At 47.5% G+C, this 22476-nt stretch overlaps 1 pseudogene; it reads left to right on the top strand.

The window, feature by feature from the left end:
- Nucleotides 1-22194, top strand: part of LOC124024908 — an 81927-nt pseudogene extending 59733 nt beyond the window's left edge.
- Nucleotides 22195-22476: the final 282 nt, after the last annotated feature.

The following is a 22476-nucleotide window of genomic DNA, read 5'->3' as shown; positions in this document are numbered from 1 at the left end:
GCCCTGTTATTAATCTGTGTCCTCCGTCTCTCCTCCATCATCTCTTCTTCAGCCCTGTTATTAATCTGTGTCCTCCGTCTCTCCTCCATCATCTCTTCTTCAGCCCTGTTATTAATCTGTGTCCTCCGTCTCTCCTCCATCATCTCTTCTTCAGCCCTGTTATTAATCTGTGTCCTCCGTCTCTCCTCCATCATCTCTTCTTCAGCCCTGTTATTAATCTGTGTCCTCCGTCTCTCCTCCATCATCTCTTCTTCAGCCCTGTTATTAATCTGTGTCCTCCGTCTCTCCTCCATCATCTCTTCTTCAGCCCTGTTATTAATCTGTGTCCTCCGTCTCTCCTCCATCATCTCTTCTTCAGCCCTGTTATTAATCTGTGTCCTCCGTCTCTCCTCCATCATCTCTTCTTCAGCCCTGTTATTAATCTGTGTCCTCCGTCTCTCCTCCATCATCTCTTCTTCAGCCCTGTTATTAATCTGTGTCCTCCGTCTCTCCTCCATCATCTCTTCTTCAGCCCTGTTATTAATCTGTGTCCTCCGTCTCTCCTCCATCATCTCTTCTTCAGCCCTGTTATTAATCTGTGTCCTCCGTCTCTCCTCCATCATCTCTTCTTCAGCCCTGTTATTAATCTGTGTCCTCCGTCTCTCCTCCATCATCTCTTCTTCAGCCCTGTTATTAATCTGTGTCCTCCGTCTCTCCTCCATCATCTCTTCTTCAGCCCTGTTATTAATCTGTGTCCTCCGTCTCTCCTCCATCATCTCTTCTTCAGCCCTGTTATTAATCTGTGTCCTCCGTCTCTCCTCCATCATCTCTTCTTCAGCCCTGTTATTAATCTGTGTCCTCCGTCTCTCCTCCATCATCTCTTCTTCAGCCCTGTTATTAATCTGTGTCCTCCGTCTCTCCTCCATCATCTCTTCTTCAGCCCTGTTATCATAATCTGTGTCCTCCGTCTCTCCTCCATCATCTCTTCTTCAGCCCTGTTATTAATCTGTGTCCTCCGTCTCTCCTCCATCATCTCTTCTTCAGCCCTGTTATTAATCTGTGTCCTCCGTCTCTCCTCCATCATCTCTTCTTCAGCCCTGTTATTAATCTGTGTCCTCCGTCTCTCCTCCATCATCTCTTCTTCAGCCCTGTTATTAATCTGTGTCCTCCGTCTCTCCTCCATCATCTCTTCTTCAGCCCTGTTATTAATCTGTGTCCTCCGTCTCTCCTCCATCATCTCTTCTTCAGCCCTGTTATTAATCTGTGTCCTCCGTCTCTCCTCCATCATCTCTTTCTTCAGCCCTGTTATTAATCTGTGTCCTCCGTCTCTCCTCCATCATCTCTTCTTCAGCCCTGTTATTAATCTGTGTCCTCCGTCTCTCCTCCATCATCTCTTCTTCAGCCCTGTTATTAATCTGTGTCCTCCGTCTCTCCTCCATCATCTCTTCTTCAGCCCTGTTATTAATCTGTGTCCTCCGTCTCTCCTCCATCATCTCTTCTTCAGCCCTGTTATTAATCTGTGTCCTCCGTCTCTCCTCCATCATCTTTCTTCAGCCCTGTTATTAATCTGTGTCCTCCGTCTCTCCTCCATCATCTCTTCTTCAGCCCTGTTATTAATCTGTGTCCTCCGTCTCCATCCTCCATCATCTCTTCTTCAGCCCTGTTATTAATCTGTGTCCTCCGTCTCTCCTCCATCATCTCTTCTTCAGCCCTGTTATTAATCTGTGTCCTCCGTCTCTCCTCCATCATCTCTTCTTCAGCCCTGTTATTAATCTGTGCCCTCCGTCTCTCCTCCATCATCTCTTCTTCAGCCCTGTTATTAATCTGTGTCCTCCGTCTCTCCTCCATCATCTCTTCTTCAGCCCTGTTATTAATCTGTGTCCTCCGTCTCCTCCTCCATCATCTCTTCTTCAGCCCTGTTATTAATCTGTGTCCTCCGTCTCTCCTCCATCATCTCTTCTTCAGCCCTGTTATTAATCTGTGTCCTCCGTCTCTCCTCCATCATCTCTTCTTCAGCCCTGTTATTAATCTGTGTCCTCCGTCTCTCCTCCATCATCTCTTCTTCAGCCCTGTTATTAATCTGTGCCCTCCGTCTCTCCTCCATCATCTCTTCTTCAGCCCTGTTATTAATCTGTGTCCTCCGTCTCTCCTCCATCATCTCTTCTTCAGCCCTGTTATTAATCTGTGTCCTCCGTCTCTCCTCCATCATCTCTTCTTCAGCCCTGTTATTAATCTGTGTCCTCCGTCTCTCCTCCATCATCTCTTCTTCAGCCCTGTTATTAATCTGTGTCCTCCGTCTCTCCTCCATCATCTCTTCTTCAGCCCTGTTATTAATCTGTGTCCTCCGTCTCCTCTCTTCTTCAGCCCTGTTATTAATCATCTCTCCATCATCTTCTTCAGCCCTGTTATTAATCTGTGTCCTCCGTCTCTCCTCCATCCTCCGTCTCTCCTCCATCTCTCTTCTTCAGCCCTGTTATTAATCTGTGTCCTCCGTCTCTCCTCCATCATCTCTTCTTCAGCCCTGTTATTAATCTGTGTCCTCCGTCTCTCCTCCATCATCTCTTCTTCAGCCCTGTTATTAATCTGTGTCCTCCGTCTCTCCTCCATCATCTCTTCTTCAGCCCTGTTATTAATCTGTGTCCTCCGTCTCTCCTCCATCATCTCTTCTTCAGCCCTGTTATTAATCTGTGTCCCTCCGTCTCTCCTCCATCATCTCTTCTTCAGCCCTGTTATTAATCTGTGTCCTCCGTCTCTCCTCCATCATCTCTTCTTCAGCCCTGTTATTAATCTGTGTCCTCCGTCTCTCCTCCATCATCTCTTCTTCAGCCCTGTTATTAATCTGTGTCCTCCGTCTCTCCTCCATCATCTCTTCTTCAGCCCTGTTATTAATCTGTGTCCTCCGTCTCTCCTCCATCATCTCTTCTTCAGCCCTGTTATTAATCTGTGTCCTCCGTCTCTCCTCCATCATCTCTTCTTCAGCCCTGTTATTAATCTGTGTCCTCCGTCTCTCCTCCATCATCTCTTCTTCAGCCCTGTTATTAATCTGTGTCCTCCGTCTCTCCTCCATCATCTCTTCTTCAGCCCTGTTATTAATCTGTGTCCTCCGTCTCTCCTCCATCATCTCTTCTTCAGCCCTGTTATTAATCTGTGTCCTCCTGCCCTGTTATTAATCTGTGTCCTCCGTCTCTCCTCCATCATCTCTTCTTCAGCCCTGTTATTAATCTGTGTCCTCCGTCTCTCCTCCATCATCTCTTCTTCAGCCCTGTTATTAATCTGTGTCCTCCGTCTCTCCATCCATCATCTCTTCTTCAGCCCTGTTATTAATCTGTGTCCTCCGTCTCTCCTCCATCATCTCTTCTTCAGCCCTGTTATTAATCTGTGTCCTCCGTCTCTCCTCCATCATCTCTTCTTCAGCCCTGTTATTAATCTGTGTCCTCCGTCTCTCCTCCATCATCTCTTCTTCAGCCCTGTTATTAATCTGTGCCCTCCGTCTCTCCTCCATCATCTCTTCTTCAGCCCTGTTATTAATCTGTGTCCTCCGTCTCTCCTCCATCATCTCTTCTTCAGCCCTGTTATTAATCTGTGTCCTCCGTCTCTCCTCCATCATCTCTTCTTCAGCCCTGTTATTAATCTGTGTCCTCCGTCTCTCCTCCATCATCTCTTCTTCAGCCCTGTTATTAATCTGTGTCCTCCGTCTCTCCTCCATCATCTCTTCTTCAGCCCTGTTATTAATCTGTGTCCTCCGTCTCTCCTCCATCATCTCTTCTTCAGCCCTGTTATTAATCTGTGTCCTCCGTCTCTCCTCCATCATCTCTTCTTCAGCCCTGTTATTAATCTGTGTCCTCCGTCATCTCTTCTCCATCTCTCTTCTTCAGCCCTGTTATTAATCTGTGTCCTCCGTCTCTCCTCCATCATCTCTTCTTCAGCCCTGTTATTAATCTGTGTCCTCCGTCTCTCCTCCATCATCTCTTCTTCAGCCCTGTTATTAATCTGTGTCCTCCGTCTCTCCTCCATCATCTCTTCTTCAGCCCTGTTATTAATCTGTGTCCTCCGTCTCTCCTCCATCATCTCTTCTTCAGCCCTGTTATTAATCTGTGTCCTCCGTCTCTCCTCCATCATCTCTTCTTCAGCCCTGTTATTAATCTGTGTCCTCCGTCTCTCCTCCATCATCTCTTCTTCAGCCCTGTTATTAATCTGTGTCCTCCGTCTCTCCTCCATCATCTCTTCTTCAGCCCTGTTATTAATCTGTGTCCTCCGTCTCTCCTCCATCATCTCTTCTTCAGCCCTGTTATTAATCTGTGTCCTCCGTCTCTCCTCCATCATCTCTTCTTCAGCCCTGTTATTAATCTGTGTCCTCCGTCTCTCCTCCATCATCTCTTCTTTATTAATCTGCCCCTCCGTCTCTCCATCATCTCTTCTTCAGCCCTGTATTAATCTGTGTCCTCCGTCTCTCCTCCATCATCTCTCTTCAGCCCTGTTATTAATCTGTGTCCTCCGTCTCTCCTCCATCATCTCTTCTTCAGCCCTGTTATTAATCTGTGTCCTCCGTCTCTCCTCCATCATCTCTTCTTCAGCCCTGTTATTAATCTGTGTCCTCCGTCTCTCCTCCATCATCTCTTCTTCAGCCCTGTTATTAATCTGTGTCCTCCGTCTCTCCTCCATCATCTCTTCTTCAGCCCTGTTATTAATCTGTGTCCTCCGTCTCTCCTCCATCATCTCTTCTTCAGCCCTGTTATTAATCTGTGTCCTCCGTCTCTCCTCCATCATCTCTTCTTCAGCCCTGTTATTAATCTGTGTCCTCCGTCTCTCCTCCATCATCTCTTCTTCAGCCCTGTTATTAATCTGTGTCCTCCGTCTCTCCTCCTCCATCTCTTCTTCAGCCCTGTTATTAATCTGTGTCCTCCGTCTCTCCTCCATCATCTCTTCTTCAGCCCTGTTATTAATCTGTGTCCTCCGTCTCTCCTCCATCATCTCTTCTTCAGCCCTGTTATTAATCTGTGTCCTCCGTCTCTCCTCCATCATCTCTTCTTCAGCCCTGTTATTAATCTGTGTCCTCCGTCTCTCCTCCATCATCTCTTCTTCAGCCCTGTTATTAATCTGTGTCCTCCGTTATCATCTCTTCTTCAGCCCTGTTATCTGTGTCCTCCGTCTCTCCTCCATCATCTCTTCTTCAGCCCTGTTATTAATCTGTGTCCTCCGTCTCTCCTCCATCATCTCTTCTTCAGCCCTGTTATTAATCTGTGTCCTCCGTCTCTCCTCCATCATCTCTTCTTCAGCCCTGTTATTAATCTGTGTCCTCCGTCTCTCCTCCATCATCTCTTCTTCAGCCCTGTTATTAATCTGTGTCCTCCGTCTCTCCTCCATCATCTCTTCTTCAGCCCTGTTATTAATCTGTGTCCTCCGTCTCTCCTCCATCATCTCTTCTTCAGCCCTGTTATTAATCTGTGTCCTCCGTCTCTCCTCCATCATCTCTTCTTCAGCCCTGTTATTAATCTGTGTCCTCCGTCTCTCCTCCATCATCTCTTCTTCAGCCCTGTTATTAATCTGTGTCCTCCGTCTCTCCTCCATCTCTTCTTCAGCCCTGTTATTAATCTGTGTCCTCCGTCTCTCCTCCATCTCTTCTTCAGCCCTGTTATTAATCTGTGTCCTCCGTCTCTCCTCCATCATCTCTTCTTCAGCCCTGTTATTAATCTGTGTCCTCCGTCTCTCCTCCATCTCTTCTTCAGCCCTGTTATTAATCTGTGTCCTCCGTCTCTCCTCCATCATCTCTTCTTCAGCCCTGTTATTAATCTGTGTCCTCCGTCTCTCCTCCATCATCTCTTCTTCAGCCCTGTTATTAATCTGTGTCCTCCGTCTCTCCTCCATCATCTCTTCTTCAGCCCTGTTATTAATCTGTGTCCTCCGTCTCTCCTCCATCATCTCTTCTTCAGCCCTGTTATTAATCTGTGTCCTCCGTCTCTCCTCCATCATCTCTTCTTCAGCCCTGTTATTAATCTGTGCCCTCCGTCTCTCTCCATCATCTCTTCTTCAGCCCTGTTATTAATCTGTGTCCTCCGTCTCTCCTCCATCATCTCTTCAGCCCTGTTATTAATCTGTGTCCTCCGCCCTCCATCATCTCTTCTTCAGCCCTGTTATTAATCTGTGTCCTCCGTCTCTCCTCCATCATCTCTTCTTCAGCCCTGTTATTAATCTGTGTCCTCCGTCTCTCCTCCATCATCTGTGTCCTCCGTCTTCTTCAGCCCTGTTATTAATCTGTGTCCTCCGTCTCTCCTCCATCATCTCTTCTTCAGCCCTGTTATTAATCTGTGTCCTCCGTCTCTCCTCCATCATCTCTTCTTCAGCCCTGTTATTAATCTGTGTCCTCCGTCTCTCCTCCATCATCTCTTCTTCAGCCCTGTTATTAATCTGTGTCCTCCGTCTCTCTTCTCCATCATCTCTTCTTCAGCCCTGTTATTAATCTGTGTCCTCCGTCTCTCCTCCATCATCTCTTCTTCAGCCCTGTTATTAATCTGTGTCCTCCGTCTCTCCTCCATCATCTCTTCTTCAGCCCTGTTATTAATCTGTGTCCTCCGTCTCTCCTCCATCATCTCTTCTTCAGCCCTGTTATTAATCTGTGTCCTCCGTCTCTCCTCCATCATCTCTTCTTCAGCCCTGTTATTAATCTGTGTCCTCCGTCTCTCCTCCATCATCTCTTCTTCAGCCCTGTTATTAATCTGTGTCCTCCGTCTCTCCTCCATCATCTCTTCTTCAGCCCTGTTATTAATCTGTGTCCTCCGTCTCTCCTCCATCATCTCTTCTTCAGCCCTGTTATTAATCTGTGTCCTCCGTCTCTCCTCCATCATCTGTGTCCTCCGTCTTCCATCATCTCTTCTTCAGCCCTGTTATTAATCTGTGTCCTCCGTCTCTCCTCCATCATCTCTTCTTCAGCCCTGTTATTAATCTGTGTCCTCCGTCTCTCCTCCATCATCTCTTCTTCAGCCCTGTTATTAATCTGTGTCCTCCGTCTCTCCTCCATCATCTCTTCTTCAGCCCTGTTATTAATCTGTGTCCTCCGTCTCTCCTCCATCATCTCTTCTTCAGCCCTGTTATTAATCTGTGTCCTCCGTCTCTCCTCCATCATCTCTTCTTCAGCCCTGTTATTAATCTGTGTCCTCCGTCCTCCCTCCATCATCTCTTCTTCAGCCCTGTTATTAATCTGTGTCCTCCGTCCCTCCATCATCTCTTCTTCAGCCCTGTTATTAATCTGTGTCCTCCGTCTCTCCTCCATCATCTCTTCTTCAGCCCTGTTATTAATCTGTGTCCTCCGTCTCTCCTCCATCATCTCTTCTTCAGCCCTGTTATTAATCTGTGTCCTCCGTCTCTCCTCCATCATCTCTTCTTCAGCCCTGTTATTAATCTGTGTCCTCCGTCTCTCCTCCATCATCTCTTCTTCAGCCCTGTTATTAATCTGTGTCCTCCGTCTCTCCTCCATCATCTCTCCGTCTCCTCCATCATCTCTTCTTCAGCCCTGTTATTAATCGTCCTCTCCTCCATCATCTCTTCTTCAGCCCTGTTATTAATCTGTGTCCTCCGTCTCTCCTCCATCTCTTCTTCAGCCCTGTTATTAATCTGTGTCCTCCGTCTCTCCTCCATCATCTCTTCTTCAGCCCTGTTATTAATCTGTGTCCTCCGTCTCTCCTCCATCATCTCTTCTTCAGCCCTGTTATTAATCTGTGTCCTCCGTCTCTCCTCCATCATCTCTTCTTCAGCCCTGTTATTAATCTGTGTCCTCCGTCTCTCCTCCATCATCTCTTCTTCAGCCCTGTTATTAATCTGTGTCCTCCGTCTCTCTCCATCATCTCTTCTTCAGCCCTGTTATTAATCTGTGTCCTCCGTCTCTCCTCCATCATCTCTTCTTCAGCCCTGTTATTAATCTGTGTCCTCCGTCTCTCCTCCATCATTCTTCAGCCCTGTTATTAATCTGTGTCCTCCGTCTCTCCTCCATCATCTCTTCTTCAGCCCTGTTATTAATCTGTGTCCTCCGTCTCTCCTCCATCATCTCTTCTTCAGCCCTGTTATTAATCTGTGCCCTGTCCCTCCATCATCTCTTCTTCAGCCCTGTTATTAATCTGTGTCTCCGTCTCCCATCATCTCTTCTTCAGCCCTGTTATTAATCTGTGTCCTCCGTCTCTCCTCCATCATCTCTTCTTCAGCCCTGTTATTAATCTGTGTCCTCCGTCTCTCCTCCATCATCTCTCTTCAGCCCTGTTATTAATCTGTGTCCTCCGTCTCTCCTCCATCATCTCTTCTTCAGCCCTGTTATTAATCTGTGTCCTCCGTCTCTCCTCCATCATCTCTTCTTCAGCCCTGTTATTAATCTGTGTCCTCCGTCTCTCCTCCATCATCTCTTCTTCAGCCCTGTTATTAATCTGTGTCCTCCGTCTCTCCTCCATCATCTCTTCTTCAGCCCTGTTATTAATCTGTGTCCTCCGTCTCTCCTCCATCATCTCTTCTTCAGCCCTGTTATTAATCTGTGTCCTCCGTCTCTCCTCCATCATCTCTTCTTCAGCCCTGTTATTAATCTGTGTCCTCCGTCTCCGTCCTCCATCATCTCTTCTTCAGCCCTGTTATTAATCTGTGTCCTCCGTCTCTCCTCCATCATCTCTTCTTCAGCCCTGTTATTAATCTGTGTCCTCCGTCTCTCCTCCATCATCTCTTCTTCAGCCCTGTTATTAATCTGTGTCCTCCGTCTCTCCTCCATCATCTCTTCTTCAGCCCTGTTATTAATCTGTGTCCTCCGTCTCTCCTCCATCATCTCTTCTTCAGCCCTGTTATTAATCTGTGTCCTCCGTCTCTCCTCCATCATCTCTTCTTCAGCCCTGTTATTAATCTGTGTTATTAATCCTCCGTCTCTCCTCCATCATCTCTTCTTCAGCCCTGTTATTAATCTGTGTCCTCCGTCTCTCCTCCATCATCTCTTCTTCATCTCTCCGTCTCTTCCAGCCCTGTTATTAATCTGTGTCCTCCGTCTCTCCTCCATCATCTCTTCTTCAGCCCTGTTATTAATCTGTGTCCTCCGTCTCTCCTCCATCATCTCTTCTTCAGCCCTGTTATTAATCTGTGTCCTCCGTCTCTCCTCCATCATCTCTTCTTCAGCCCTGTTATTAATCTGTGTCCTCCGTCTCTCCTCCATCATCTCTTCTTCAGCCCTGTTATTAATCTGTGTCCTCCGTCTCTCCTCCATCATCTCTTCTTCAGCCCTGTTATTAATCTGTGTCCTCCGTCTCTCCTCCATCATCTCTTCTTCAGCCCTGTTATTAATCTGTGTCCTCCGTCTCTCCTCCATCATCTCTTCTTCAGCCCTGTTATTAATCTGTGTCCTCCGTCTCTCCTCCATCATCTCTTCTTCAGCCCTGTTATTAATCTGTGTCCTCCGTCTCTCCTCCATCATCTCTTCTTCAGCCCTGTTATTAATCTGTGTCCTCCGTCTCTCCTCCATCATCTCTTCTTCAGCCCTGTTATTAATCTGTGTCCTCCGTCTCTCCTCCATCATCTCTTCTTCAGCCCTGTTATTAATCTGTGTCCCTCCGTCTCTCCTCCATCATCTCTTCTTCAGCCCTGTTATTAATCTGTGTCCTCCGTCTCTCCTCCATCATCTCTTCTTCAGCCCTGTTATTAATCTGTGTCCTCCGTCTCTCCTCCATCATCTCTTCTTCAGCCCTGTTATTAATCTGTGTCCTCCGTCTCTCCTCCATCATCTCTTCTTCAGCCCTGTTATTAATCTGTGTCCTCCGTCTCTCCTCCATCATCTCTTCTTCAGCCCTGTTATTAATCTGTGTCCTCCGTCTCTCCTCCATCATCTTTCTTCAGCCCTGTTATTAATCTGTGTCCTCCGTCTCTCCTCCATCATCTCTTCTTCAGCCCTGTTATTAATCTGTGTCCTCCGTCTCTCCTCCATCATCTCTTCTTCAGCCCTGTTATTAATCTGTGTCCTCCGTCTCTCCTCCATCATCTCTTCTTCAGCCCTGTTATTAATCTGTGTCCTCCGTCTCTCCTCCATCATCTCTTCTTCAGCCCTGTTATTAATCTGTGTCCTCCGTCTCTCCTCCATCATCTCTTCTTCAGCCCTGTTATTAATCTGTGTCCTCCGTCTATTATCATCTCTTCTTCAGCCCTGTTATTAATCTGTGTCCTCCGTCTCTCCTCCATCATCTCTTCTTCAGCCCTGTTATTAATCTGTGTCCTCCGTCTCTCCTCCATCATCTCTTCTTCAGCCCTGTTATTAATCTGTGTCCTCCGTCTCTCCTCCATCATCTCTTCTTCAGCCCTGTTATTAATCTGTGTCCTCCGTCTCTCCTCCATCATCTCTTCTTCAGCCCTGTTATTAATCTGTGTCCTCCGTCTCTCCTCCATCATCTTTCTTCAGCCCTGTTATTAATCTGTGTCCTCCGTCTCTCCTCCATCATCTCTTCTTCAGCCCTGTTATTAATCTGTGTCCTCCGTCTCTCCTCCATCATCTCTTCTTCAGCCCTGTTATTAATCTGTGTCCTCCGTCTCTCCTCCATCATCTCTTCTTCAGCCCTGTTATTAATCTGTGTCCTCCGTCTCTCCTCCATCATCTCTTCTTCAGCCCTGTTATTAATCTGTGTCCTCCGTCTCTCCTCCATCATCTCTTCTTCAGCCCTGTTATTAATCTGTGTCCTCCGTCTCTCCTCCATCATCTCTTCTTCCCCTGTTATTAATCTGTGTCCTCCGTCTCTCCTCCATCATCTCTTCTTCAGCCCTGTTATTAATCTGTGTCCTCCGTCTCTCCTCCATCATCTCTTCTTCAGCCCTGTTATTAATCTGTGTCCTCCGTCTCTCCTCCATCATCTCTTCTTCAGCCCTCTGTGTCCTCCGTCTCTCCTCCATCATCTCTTCTTCAGCCCTGTTATTAATCTGTGTCCTCCGTCTCTCCTCCATCATCTCTTCTTCAGCCCTGTTATTAATCTGTGTCCTCCGTCTCTCCTCCATCATCTCTTCTTCAGCCCTGTTATTAATCTGTGTCCTCTCCTCCATCATCTCTCCATCATCTGTGTCCTTCTTCAGCCCTGTTATTAATCTGTGTCCTCCGTCTCTCCTCCATCATCTCTTCTTCAGCCCTGTTATTAATCTGTGTCCTCCGTCTCTCCTCCATCATCTCTTCTTCAGCCCTGTTATTAATCTGTGTCCTCCGTCTCTCCTCCATCATCTCTTCTTCAGCCCTGTTATTAATCTGTGTCCTCCGTCCCTCCATCATCTCTTCTCAGCATCATCTCTTCTCTCCTCCATCATCTCTTCTTCAGCCCTGTTATTAATCTGTGTCCTCCGTCTCTCCTCCATCATCTCTTCTTCAGCCCTGTTATTAATCTGTGTCCTCCGTCTCTCCTCCATCATCTCTTCTTCAGCCCTGTTATTAATCTGTGTCCTCCGTCTCTCTCCATCATCTCTTCTTCAGCCCTGTTATTAATCTGTGTCCTCCGTCTCTCCTCCATCATCTCCATCATCTCTTCTTCAGCCCTGTTATTAATCTGTGTCCTCCGTCTCTCCTCCATCATCTCTTCTTCAGCCCTGTTATTAATCTGTGTCCTCCGTCTCTCCTCCATCATCTCTTCTTCAGCCCTGTTATTAATCTGTGTCCTCCGTCTCTCCTCCATCATCTCTTCTTCAGCCCTGTTATTAATCTGTGTCCTCCGTCTCTCCTCCATCATCTCTTCTTCAGCCCTGTTATTAATCTGTGTCCTCCGTCTCTCCTCCATCATCTCTTCTTCAGCCCTGTTATTAATCTGTGTCCTCCGTCTCTCCTCCATCATCTCTTCTTCAGCCCTGTTATTAATCTGTGTCCTCCGTCTCTCCTCCATCATCTCTTCTTCAGCCCTGTTATTAATCTGTGTCCTCCGTCTCTCCTCCATCATCTCTTCTTCAGCCCTGTTATTAATCTGTGTCCTCCGTCTCTCCTCCATCATCTCTTCTTCAGCCCTGTTATTAATCTGTGTCCTCCGTCTCTCCTCCATCATCTCTTCTTCAGCCCTGTTATTAATCTGTGTCCTCCGTCTCTCCTCCATCATCTCTTCTTCAGCCCTGTTATTAATCTGTGTCCTCCGTCTCTCCATCATCATCATCTCTTCTTCAGCCCTGTTATTAATCTGTGTCCTCCGTCTCTCCTCCATCATCTCTTCTTCAGCCCTGTTATTAATCTGTGTCCTCCGTCTCTCCTCCATCATCTCTTCTTCAGCCCTGTTATTAATCTGTGTCCCGTCTCTCCTCCATCATCTCTTCTTCAGCATCATCCTCTTCTTCCTCCCTGTTATTAAATCTGTGTCCTCCGTCTCTCCTCCATCATCTCTTCTTCAGCCCTGTTATTAATCTGTGTCCTCCGTCTCTCCTCCATCATCTCTTCTTCAGCCCTGTTATTAATCTGTGTCCTCCGTCTCTCCTCCATCATCTCTTCTTCAGCCCTGTTATTAATCTGTGTCCTCCGTCTCTCCTCCATCTCTTCTTCAGCCCTGTTATTAATCTGTGTCCTCCGTCTCTCCTCCATCATCTCTTCTTCAGCCCTGTTATTAATCTGTGTCCTCCGTCTCTCCTCCATCATCTCTTCTTCAGCCCTGTTATTAATCTGTGTCCTCCGTCTCTCCTCCATCATCTCTTCTTCAGCCCTGTTATTAATCTGTGTCCTCCGTCTGTTATTAATCTCCTCCATCTCTCTCTTCTTCAGCCCTGTTATTAATCTGTGTCCTCCGTCTCTCCTCCATCATCTCTTCTTCAGCCCTGTTATTAATCTGTGTCCTCCGTCTCTCCTCCATCATCTCTTCTTCAGCCCTGTTATTAATCTGTGTCCTCCGTCTCTCCTCCATCATCTCTTCTTCAGCCCTGTTATTAATCTGTGTCCTCCGTCTCTCCTCCATCATCTCTTCTTCAGCCCTGTTATTAATCTGTGTCCTCCGTCTCTCCTCCATCTCTTCTTCAGCCCTGTTATCTCTTCTTCAGCCCTGTTATTAATCTGTGTCCTCCGTCTCTCCTCCATCATCTCTTCTTCAGCCCTGTTATTAATCTGTGTCCTCCGTCTCTCCTCCATCATCTCTTCTTCAGCCCTGTTATTAATCTGTGCCCTCCGTCTCTCCTCCATCATCTCTTCTTCAGCCCTGTTATTAATCTGTGTCCTCCGTCTCTCCTCCATCATCTCTTCTTCAGCCCTGTTATTAATCTGTGTCCTCCGTCTCTCCTCCATCATCTCTTCTTCAGCCCTGTTATTAATCTGTGTCCTCCCATCATCTCTTCTTCAGCCCTGTTATTAATCTGTGCCCTCCGTCTCTCCATCATCTCTTCTTCAGCCCTGTTATTAATCTGTGTCCTCCGTCTCTCCTCCATCATCTCTTCTTCAGCCCTGTTATTAATCTGTGTCCTCCGTCTCTCCTCCATCATCTCTTCTTCAGCCCTGTTATTAATCTGTGTCCTCCGTCTCCTCCTCCATCATCTTCTTCAGCCCTGTTATTAATCTGTGTCCTCCGTCTCTCCTCCATCATCTCTTCTTCAGCCCTGTTATTAATCTGTGTCCTCCGTCTCTCCTCCATCATCTCTTCTTCAGCCCTGTTATTAATCTGTGTCCTCCGTCTCTCCTCCATCATCTGTGTCTTCTTCATCATCTCTTCTTCAGCCCTGTTATTAATCTGTGTCCTCCGTCTCTCCTCCATCATCTCTTCTTCAGCCCTGTTATTAATCTGTGTCCTCCGTCTCTCCTCCATCATCTCTTCTTCAGCCCTGTTATTAATCTGTGTCCTCCGTCTCTCCTCCATCATCTCTTCTTCAGCCCTGTTATTAATCTGTGTCCTCCGTCTCTCCTCCATCATCTCTTCTTCAGCCCTGTTATTAATCTGTGTCCTCCGTCTCTCCTCCATCCATCATCTCTTCTTCAGCCCTGTTATTAATCTGTGTCCTCCGTCTCTCCTCCATCATCTCTTCTTCAGCCCTGTGTCCTCCGTTATTAATCTCTCTTCTTCAGTGTCCTCCGTCTCTCCTCCATCATCTCTTCTTCAGCCCTGTTATTAATCTGTGTCCTCCGTCTCTCCTCCATCATCTCTTCTTCAGCCCTGTTATTAATCTGTGTCCTCCGTCTCTCCTCCATCATCTCTTCTTCAGCCCTGTTATTAATCTGTGTCCTCCGTCTCTCCTCCATCATCTCTTCTTCAGCCCTGTTATTAATCTGTGTCCTCCGTCTCTCCTCCATCATCTCTTCTTCAGCCCTGTTATTAATCTGTGTCCTCCGTCTCTCCTCCATCATCTCTTCTTCAGCCCTGTTATTAATCTGTGTCCTCCGTCTCTCCTCCATCATCTCTTCTTCAGCCCTGTTATTAATCTGTGTCCTCCGTCTCTCCTCCATCATCTCTTCTTCAGCCCTGTTATTAATCTGTGTCCTCTCTTCTTCAGCCTGTGTCTCCGTCTCTCCTCCATCATCTCTTCTTCAGCCCTGTTATTAATCTGTGTCCTCCGTCTCTCCTCCATCATCTCTTCTTCAGCCCTGTTATTAATCTGTGTCCTCCGTCTCTCCTCCATCATCTCTTCTTCAGCCCTGTTATTAATCTGTGTCCTCCGTCTCTCCTCCATCATCTCTTCTTCAGCCCTGTTATTAATCTGTGTCCTCCGTCTCTCCTCCATCATCTCTTCTTCAGCCCTGTTATTAATCTGTGTCCTCCGTCTCTCCTCCATCATCTCTTCTTCAGCCCTGTTATTAATCTGTGTCCTCCGTCTCTCCTCCATCATCTCTTCTTCAGCCCTGTTATTAATCTGTGTCCTCCGTCTCTCCTCCATCATCTCTTCTTCAGCCCTGTTATTAATCTGTGTCCTCCGTCTCTCCCGTCCATCATCTCTTCTTCAGCCCTGTTATTAATCTGTGTCCTCCGTCTCTCCTCCATCATCTCTTCTTCAGCCCTGTTATTAATCTGTGTCCTCCGTCTCTCCTCCATCATCTCTTCTTCAGCCCTGTTATTAATCTGTGTCCTCCGTCTCTCCTCCATCATCTCTTCTTCAGCCCTGTTATTAATCTGTGTCCTCCGTCTCTCCTCCATCATCTCTTCTTCAGCCCTGTTATTAATCTGTGTCCTCCGTCTCTCCTCCATCATCTCTTCTTCAGCCCTGTTATTAATCTGTGTCCTCCGTCTCTCCTCCATCATCTCTTCTTCAGCCCTGTTATTAATCTGTGTCCTCCGTCTCTCCTCCATCATCTCTTCTTCAGCCCTGTTATTAATCTGTGTCCTCCGTCTCTCCTCCATCATCTCTTCTTCAGCCCTGTTATTAATCTGTGTCCTCCGTCTCTCCATCATCTCTTCTTCAGCCCTGTTATTAATCTGTGTCCTCCGTCTCTCCTCCATCATCTCTTCTTCAGCCCTGTTATTAATCTGTGTCCTCCGTCTCCTCCATCCTCCCTGTTATTAATCTGTGTCCTCCGTCTCTCCTCCATCTCTTCTTCAGCCCTGTTATTAATCTGTGTCCTCCGTCTCTCCTCCATCATCTCTTCTTCAGCCCTGTTATTAATCTGTGTCCTCCGTCTCTCCTCCATCATCTCTTCTTCAGCCCTGTTATTAATCTGTGTCCTCCGTCTCTCCTCCATCATCTCTTCTTCAGCCCTGTTATTAATCTGTGTCCTCCGTCTCTCCTCCATCATCTCTTCTTCAGCCCTGTTATTAATCTGTGTCCTCCGTCTCTCCTCCATCATCTCTTCTTCAGCCCTGTTATTAATCTGTGTCCTCCGTCTCTCCTCCATCATCTCTTCTTCAGCCCTGTTATTAATCTGTGTCCTCCGTCTCTCCTCCATCATCTCTTCTTCAGCCCTGTTATTAATCTGTGTCCTCCGTCATCTCTTCTCCATCATCTCTTCTTCAGCCCTGTTATTAATCTGTGTCCTCCGTCTCTCCTCCATCATCTCTTCTTCAGCCCTGTTATTAATCTGTGTCCTCCGTCTCTCCTCCATCATCTCTTCTTCAGCCCTGTTATTAATCTGTGTCCTCCGTCTCTCCTCCTCCATCTCTTCTTCAGCCCTGTTATTAATCTGTGTCCTCCGTCTCTCCTCCTCCATCTCTTCTTCAGCCCTGTTATTAATCTGTGTCCTCCGTCTCTCCTCCATCTCTTCTTCAGCCCTGTTATTAATCTGTGTCCTCCATCTCTTCTTCAGCCCTGTTATTAATCTGTGTCCTCCATCTCTTCTTCAGCCCTGTTATTAATCTGTGTCCTCCATCTCTTCTTCAGCCCTGTTATTAATCTGTGTCCTCCATCTCTTCTTCAGCCCTGTTATTAATCTGTGTCCTCCGTCTCTCCTCCATCATCTCTTCTTCAGCCCTGTTATTAATCTGTGTCCTCCATCTCTTCTTCAGCCCTGTTATTAATCTGTGTCCTCCGTCTCTCCTCCATCTCTTCTTCAGCCCTGTTATTAATCTGTGTCCTCCGTCTCTCTCCTCCATCATCTCTTCTTCAGCCCTGTTATTAATCTGTGTCCTCCGTCTCTCTCCTCCATCATCTCTTCTTCAGCCCTGTTATTAATCTGTGTCCTCCGTCTCTCTCCTCCATCATCTCTTCTTCAGCCCTGTTATTAATCTGTGTCCTCCGTCTCTCTCCTCCATCATCTCTTCTTCAGCCCTGTTATTAATCTGTGTCCTCCGTCTCTTTCCTCCATCATCTCTTCTTCAGCCCTGTTATTAATCTGTGTCCTCCGTCTCTTCTTCAACCCTGTTATTAATCTGTGTCCTCCATCTCTTCTTCAGCCCTGTTATTAATCTGTGTCCTCCGTCTCTCCTCCATCATCTCTTCTTCAGCCCTGTTATTAATCTGTGTCCTCAGTCTCTCTCCTCCATCATCTCTTCTTCAGCCCTGTTATTAATCTGTGTCCTCCGTCTCTCTCCTCCATCTCTTCTTCAGCCCTGTTATTAATCTGTGTCCTCGGTCTCTCTCCACAGGAGCAGAGGAGTACACAGGCACAGATAGCAGAGAGAGGTAGGTGGCTCATCTCTTCAGTGTTTAGGCTAAATGATTGGCTGCCCATGCTGCCTCTGATGGCTTGAGGGGGGGGTCTCATTACCCAACATAAGCCCTAGGATGCATCCCAAATGGAACCCTATTCCCTATATAGTGCATGGGCCCTGGTCCTAAGTAGTGCACTATGAAGGGGATAGAGTGCCATTTGGGCCTCAGTCAGTCTCAGATGTGGTTTTGTCCCTCCCTCTCAGATGGGTGATCAGGAGAGTGCAGGGGTTTGGCTGTAAAACATCAAATGACATCTTATTAGTCACATGCGCCGAATACAACAGGTGTATGACAGTGAAATGCTTACTTACGAGCCCCTAAACAACAATGCAGTTTCAGACAAATACGGAGGAGAATGAGAGAAAAGTAACAAGTAATTAAAGAGCAGCAGTGAAATAACTATGGCCAGACTATATACATGGGGGTACCGATGCAGAGTCGATGTGCCGGTTAGTTGAGGTAGTATTTAGAAGCCTCTTGGACCGAGGACTTGGCGCTACGGTACCGCTTGCCGTGTGGTAGCAGAGAGAACAGTCTATGACCAGGGTGGCTGGAGTCTTTGACATTTTTTAGGGCTTTCCTCTGACAACGCCTGGTATAGAGGTCCTGGATGGCAGGAAGCTTGGCCCCAGTGATGTACTGGGCTGTTCACTACCCTCTGTAGTGCCTTGTGGTCTGAGGCCTGGTATAGAGGTCCTGGATGGCAGGAAGCTTGGCCCCAGTGATGTACTGGGCCGTTCGCACTACCCTCTGTAGTGCCTTGTGGTCAGAGGCCTGGTATAGAGGTCCTGGCTGGCAGGAAGCTTGGCCCCAGTGATGTACTGGGCTGTTCTCACTACCCTCTGTAGTGCCTTGTGGTCTGAGGCCTGGTATAGAGGTCCTGGCTGGCAGGAAGCTTGGCCCCAGTGATGTACTGGGCTGTTCGCACTACCCTCTGTAGTGCCTTGTGGTCTGAGGCCTGGTATAGAGGTCCTGGCTGGCAGGAAGCTTGGCCCCAGTGATGTACTGGGCTGTTCTCACTACCCTTGGTAGTGTCTTACAGTCAGATGCCGAGCAGTTGCCAAACCAGGCAGTGATGCAACCAGTCGATGGTGCAGCTGTAGAACCTTTTGATGATCTCAGGACCCCTGACACATCTTTACAGTCTCCTGAGGGGGAAACATCACTCTGTTCAGATGGGTGATTAGGAGAGAGCAGGGGTTTGGCTGGGAAACATCACTCTGTTCAGATGGGTGATTAGGAGAGAGCAGGGGTTTGGCTGTAAAACATCACTCTGTTCAGATGGGTGATTAGGAGAGAGCAGGGGTTTGGCTGGGAAACATCACTCTGTTCAGATGGGTGATTAGGAGAGAGCAGGGGTTTGGCTGTAAAACATCACTCTGTTCAGATGGGTGATTAGGAGAGAGCAGGGGTTTGGCTGGGAAACATCACTCTGTTCAGATGGGTGATTAGGAGAGAGCAGGGGTTTGGCTGGGAAACATCACTCTGTTCAGATGGGTGATTAGGAGAGAGCAGGGGTTTGGCTGGGAAACATCACTCTGTTCAGATGGGTGATTAGGAGAGAGCAGGGGTTTGGCTGGGAAACATCACTCTGTTCAGATGGGTGATTAGGAGAGAGCAGGGGTTTGGCTGGGAAACATCACTCTGTTCAGATGGGTGATTAGGAGAGAGCAGGGGTTTGGCTGTAAAACATCACTCTGTTCAGATGGGTGATTAGGAGAGAGCAGGGGTTTGGCTGGGAAACATCACTCTGTTCAGATGGGTGATTAGGAGAGAGCAGGGGTTTGGCTGGGAAACATCACTCTGTTCAGATGGGTGATTAGGAGAGAGCAGGGTTTGGCTGGGAAACATCACTCTGTTCAGATGGGTGATTAGGAGAGAGCAGGGGTTTGGCTGGGAAACATCACTCTGTTCAGATGGGTGATTAGGAGAGAGCAGGGTTTGGCTGGGAAACATCACTCTGTTCAGATGGGTGATTAGGAGAGAGCAGGGGTTTGGCTGGGAAACATCACTCTGTTCAGATGGGTGATTAGGAGAGAGCAGGGGTTTGGCTGTAAAACATCACTCTGTTCAGATGGGTGATTAGGAGAGAGCAGGGGTTTGGCTGTAAAACATCACTCTGTTCAGATGGGTGATTAGGAGAGAGCAGGGGTTTGGCTGTAAAACATCACTCTGTTCAGATGGGTGATTAGGAGAGAGCAGGGGTTTGGCTGGGAAACATCACTCTGTTCAGATGGGTGATTAGGAGAGAGCAGGGGTTTGGCTGTAAAACATCACTCTGTTCAGATGGGTGATTAGGAGAGAGCAGGGGTTTGGCTGTAAAACATCACTCTGTTCAGATGGGTGATTAGGAGAGAGCAGGGGTTTGGCTGTAAAACATCACTGTTCAGATGGGTGATTAGGAGAGAGCAGGGGTTTGGCTGGGAAACATCACTCTGTTCAGATGGGTGATTAGGAGAGAGCAGGGGTTTGGCTGTAAAACATCACTCTGTTCAGATGGGTGATTAGGAGAGAGCAGGTGTTTGGCTGGGAAACATCACTCTGTTCTGATGTTCAGATGGGTGATTAGGAGAGAGCAGGGGTTTGGCTGGGAAACATCACTCTGTTCTGATGTTCAGATGGGTGATTAGGAGAGAGCAGGGGTTTGGCTGGGAAACATCACTCTGTTCTGATGTTCAGATGGGTGATTAGGAGAGAGCAGGGGTTTGGCTGGGAAACATCACTCTGTTCAGATGGGTGATTAGGAGAGAGCAGGGGTTTGGCTGTAAAACATCACTCTGTTCTGATGTTCAGATGGGTGATTAGGAGAGAGCAGGGGTTTGGCTGGGAAACATCACTCTGTTCTGACGTTCAGATGGGTGATTAGGAGAGAGCAGGGGTTTGGCTGGGAAACATCACTCTGTTTAGATGGGTGATTAGGAGAGAGCAGGGGTTTGGCTGGGAAACATCACTCTGTTCAGATGGGTGATTAGAAGAGAGCAGGGGTTTGGCTGGGAAACATCACTCTGTTCAGATGGGTGATTAGGAGAGAGCAGGGGTTTGGCTGGGAAACATCACTCTGTTCAGATGGGTGATTAGGAGAGAGCAGGGGTTTGGCTGGGAAACATCACTCTGTTCAGATGGGTGATTAGGAGAGAGCAGGGGTTTGGCTGGGAAACATCACTCTGTTCAGATGGGTGATTAGGAGAGAGCAGGGGTTTGGCTGTAAAACATCACTCTGTTCAGATGGGTGATTAGGAGAGAGCAGGGGTTTGGCTGGGAAACATCACTCTGTTCAGATGGGTGATTAGGAGAGAGCAGGGGTTTGGCTGTAAAACATCACTCTGTTCAGATGGGTGATTAGGAGAGAGCAGGGGTTTGGCTGTGAAACATCACTCTGTTCAGATGGGTGATTAGGAGAGAGCAGGGGTTTGGCTGTAAAACATCACTCTGTTCTGCACAGATCTCCATGAAAATGAATCATTGATGTCATTAAATGATCTAAAATGTCTGGAAGGAGTTCTGTCTGTCTGTCTGTCTGGTCTGGAAGGAGTTTTGTCTGGTCTGGAAGGAGTTTTGTCTGGTCTGGAAGGAGTTTTGTCTGGTCTGGAAGGAGTTTTGTCTGGTCTGGAAGGAGTTTTGTCTGGTCTGGAAGGAGTTTTGTCTGGTCTGGAAGGAGTTTTGTCTGGTCTGGAAGGAGTTTTGTCTGGTCTGGAAGGAGTTTTGTCTGGTCTGGAAGGAGTTTTGTCTGGTCTGGAAGGAGTTTTGTCTGGTCTGGAAGGAGTTTTGTCTGGTCTGGAAGGAGTTTTGTCTGGTCTGGAAGGAGTTTTGTCTGTCTGTCTGGAAGGAGTTTTGTCTGTCTGTCGTGTCTGGAAGGAGTTTTGTCTGTCTGGAAGGAGTTTTGTCGTGTCTGGAAGGAGTTTCTGTCGTGTCTGGAAGGAGTTTTGTCTGTCTGTCGTGTCTGGAAGGAGTTTTGTCGTGTCTGGAAGGAGTTTTGTCGTGTCTGGAAGGAGTTTTGTCGTGTCTGGAAGGAGTTTTGTCGTGTCTGGAAGGAGTTTTGTCGTGTCTGGAATCGGGAGCAGAGAGACAGTCTGTCTGCGTAACCTAATTACCAATGTAGTATTCATCTGACACTTCTCCAAGCTGATCTTTTACCCTGCTTGGTTTTATTAGGTTTCCTAGTTAGTCTGCTGGAGGTGTACACTGTTCCACAAATGGCCCTGAAATGATAAGACTGTAGGCATTTATTAAAGGAACAGCTGTGTGTGTGTGTGTGTGTGTGTGTGTGTGTGTGTGTGTGTGTGTGTGTGTGTGTGTGTGTGTGTGTGTGTGTGTGTGTGTGTGTGTGTGTGTGTGTGTGTGTGTGTGTGTGTGTGTGTGTGTGTGTGTGTGTGTTTGTGTGTGTGTGTTACTGTGTGACAGGGAAACCTGACACTGTGTGTTTGTGTGTGTGTGTGTTACTGCGTGACAGGGAAACCTGACACTGTGTGTTTGTGTGTGTGTGTGTTACTGCGTGACAGGGAAACCTTACTGTGTGTGTGTGTGTGTGTGTGTGTGTGTGTGTGTGTGTGTGTGTGTGTGTGTGACAGGGAAACCTGATACTGTGTGTTTGTGTGTGTGTGTGTTACTGTGACATTGTGTGTGTGTGTGTGTGTGTTACTGCGTGACAGGGAAACCTGACACTGTGTGTTGTGTTGTGGTGTGTGTTACTGTGTGACAGGGAAACCTGTGTGTGTGTGTGTGTGTGTGTGTGTGTGTGTGTGTGTGTGTGTGTGTGTGTGTGTGTGTGTGTTACTGCGTGACAGGGAAACCTGACACTGTGTGGTGTGGTGTGTGTTACTGTGTGACAGGGAAACCTGACACTGTGTGTTGTGGTGTGGTGTGTGTTACTGCGTGACAGGGAAACCTGACACTGTGTGTTGTGTTACTGTGTGACAGGGAAACCTGACACTGTGTGTTGTGGTGTGTGTTACTGCGTGACAGGGAAACCTGACACTGTGTGTTGTGGTGTGTGTTACTGCGTGACAGGGAAACCTGACACTGTGTGTTGTGGTGTGTGTTACTGCGTGACAGGGAAACCTGACACAGTGTGTTTGTGTCCTAGAACCGTCAGGAGAGAGGAGTAAGAAGATTTCAGATGCAGCAGGACTGGAAACATCACCTACCAACACCACAGTAGTAGACAGCACAGCAGAGAGCAAGGCTTCCTCAGAGATGGGTGAGTGAGAGGACGAGGGAAAGTGATAGTAAATATGGTCATGTTGTGTCTATAGTTGTTTACTATAACTAGGGCCCTGAGTTGTTCCTGACCAGGACAACGCTGGTCTCTAGTCAAAGCATATAACCACAACCAAGAACCAGAATGTTTCCTGACCAGGACAACGCTGGTCTCTAGTCAAAACATATAACCACAACCAAGAACCAGAATGTTTCCTGACCAGGACAACGCTGGTCTCTAGTCAAAACATATAACCACAACCAAGAACCAGAATGTTTCCTGACCAGGAC

The sequence above is a fragment of the Oncorhynchus gorbuscha genome, unplaced genomic scaffold (genome assembly GCF_021184085.1).
Source record: "Oncorhynchus gorbuscha isolate QuinsamMale2020 ecotype Even-year unplaced genomic scaffold, OgorEven_v1.0 Un_scaffold_2064, whole genome shotgun sequence".
NCBI lineage: Eukaryota > Metazoa > Chordata > Actinopteri > Salmoniformes > Salmonidae > Oncorhynchus > Oncorhynchus gorbuscha.
This window is presented reverse-complemented; position numbering and strand designations above follow the sequence as displayed.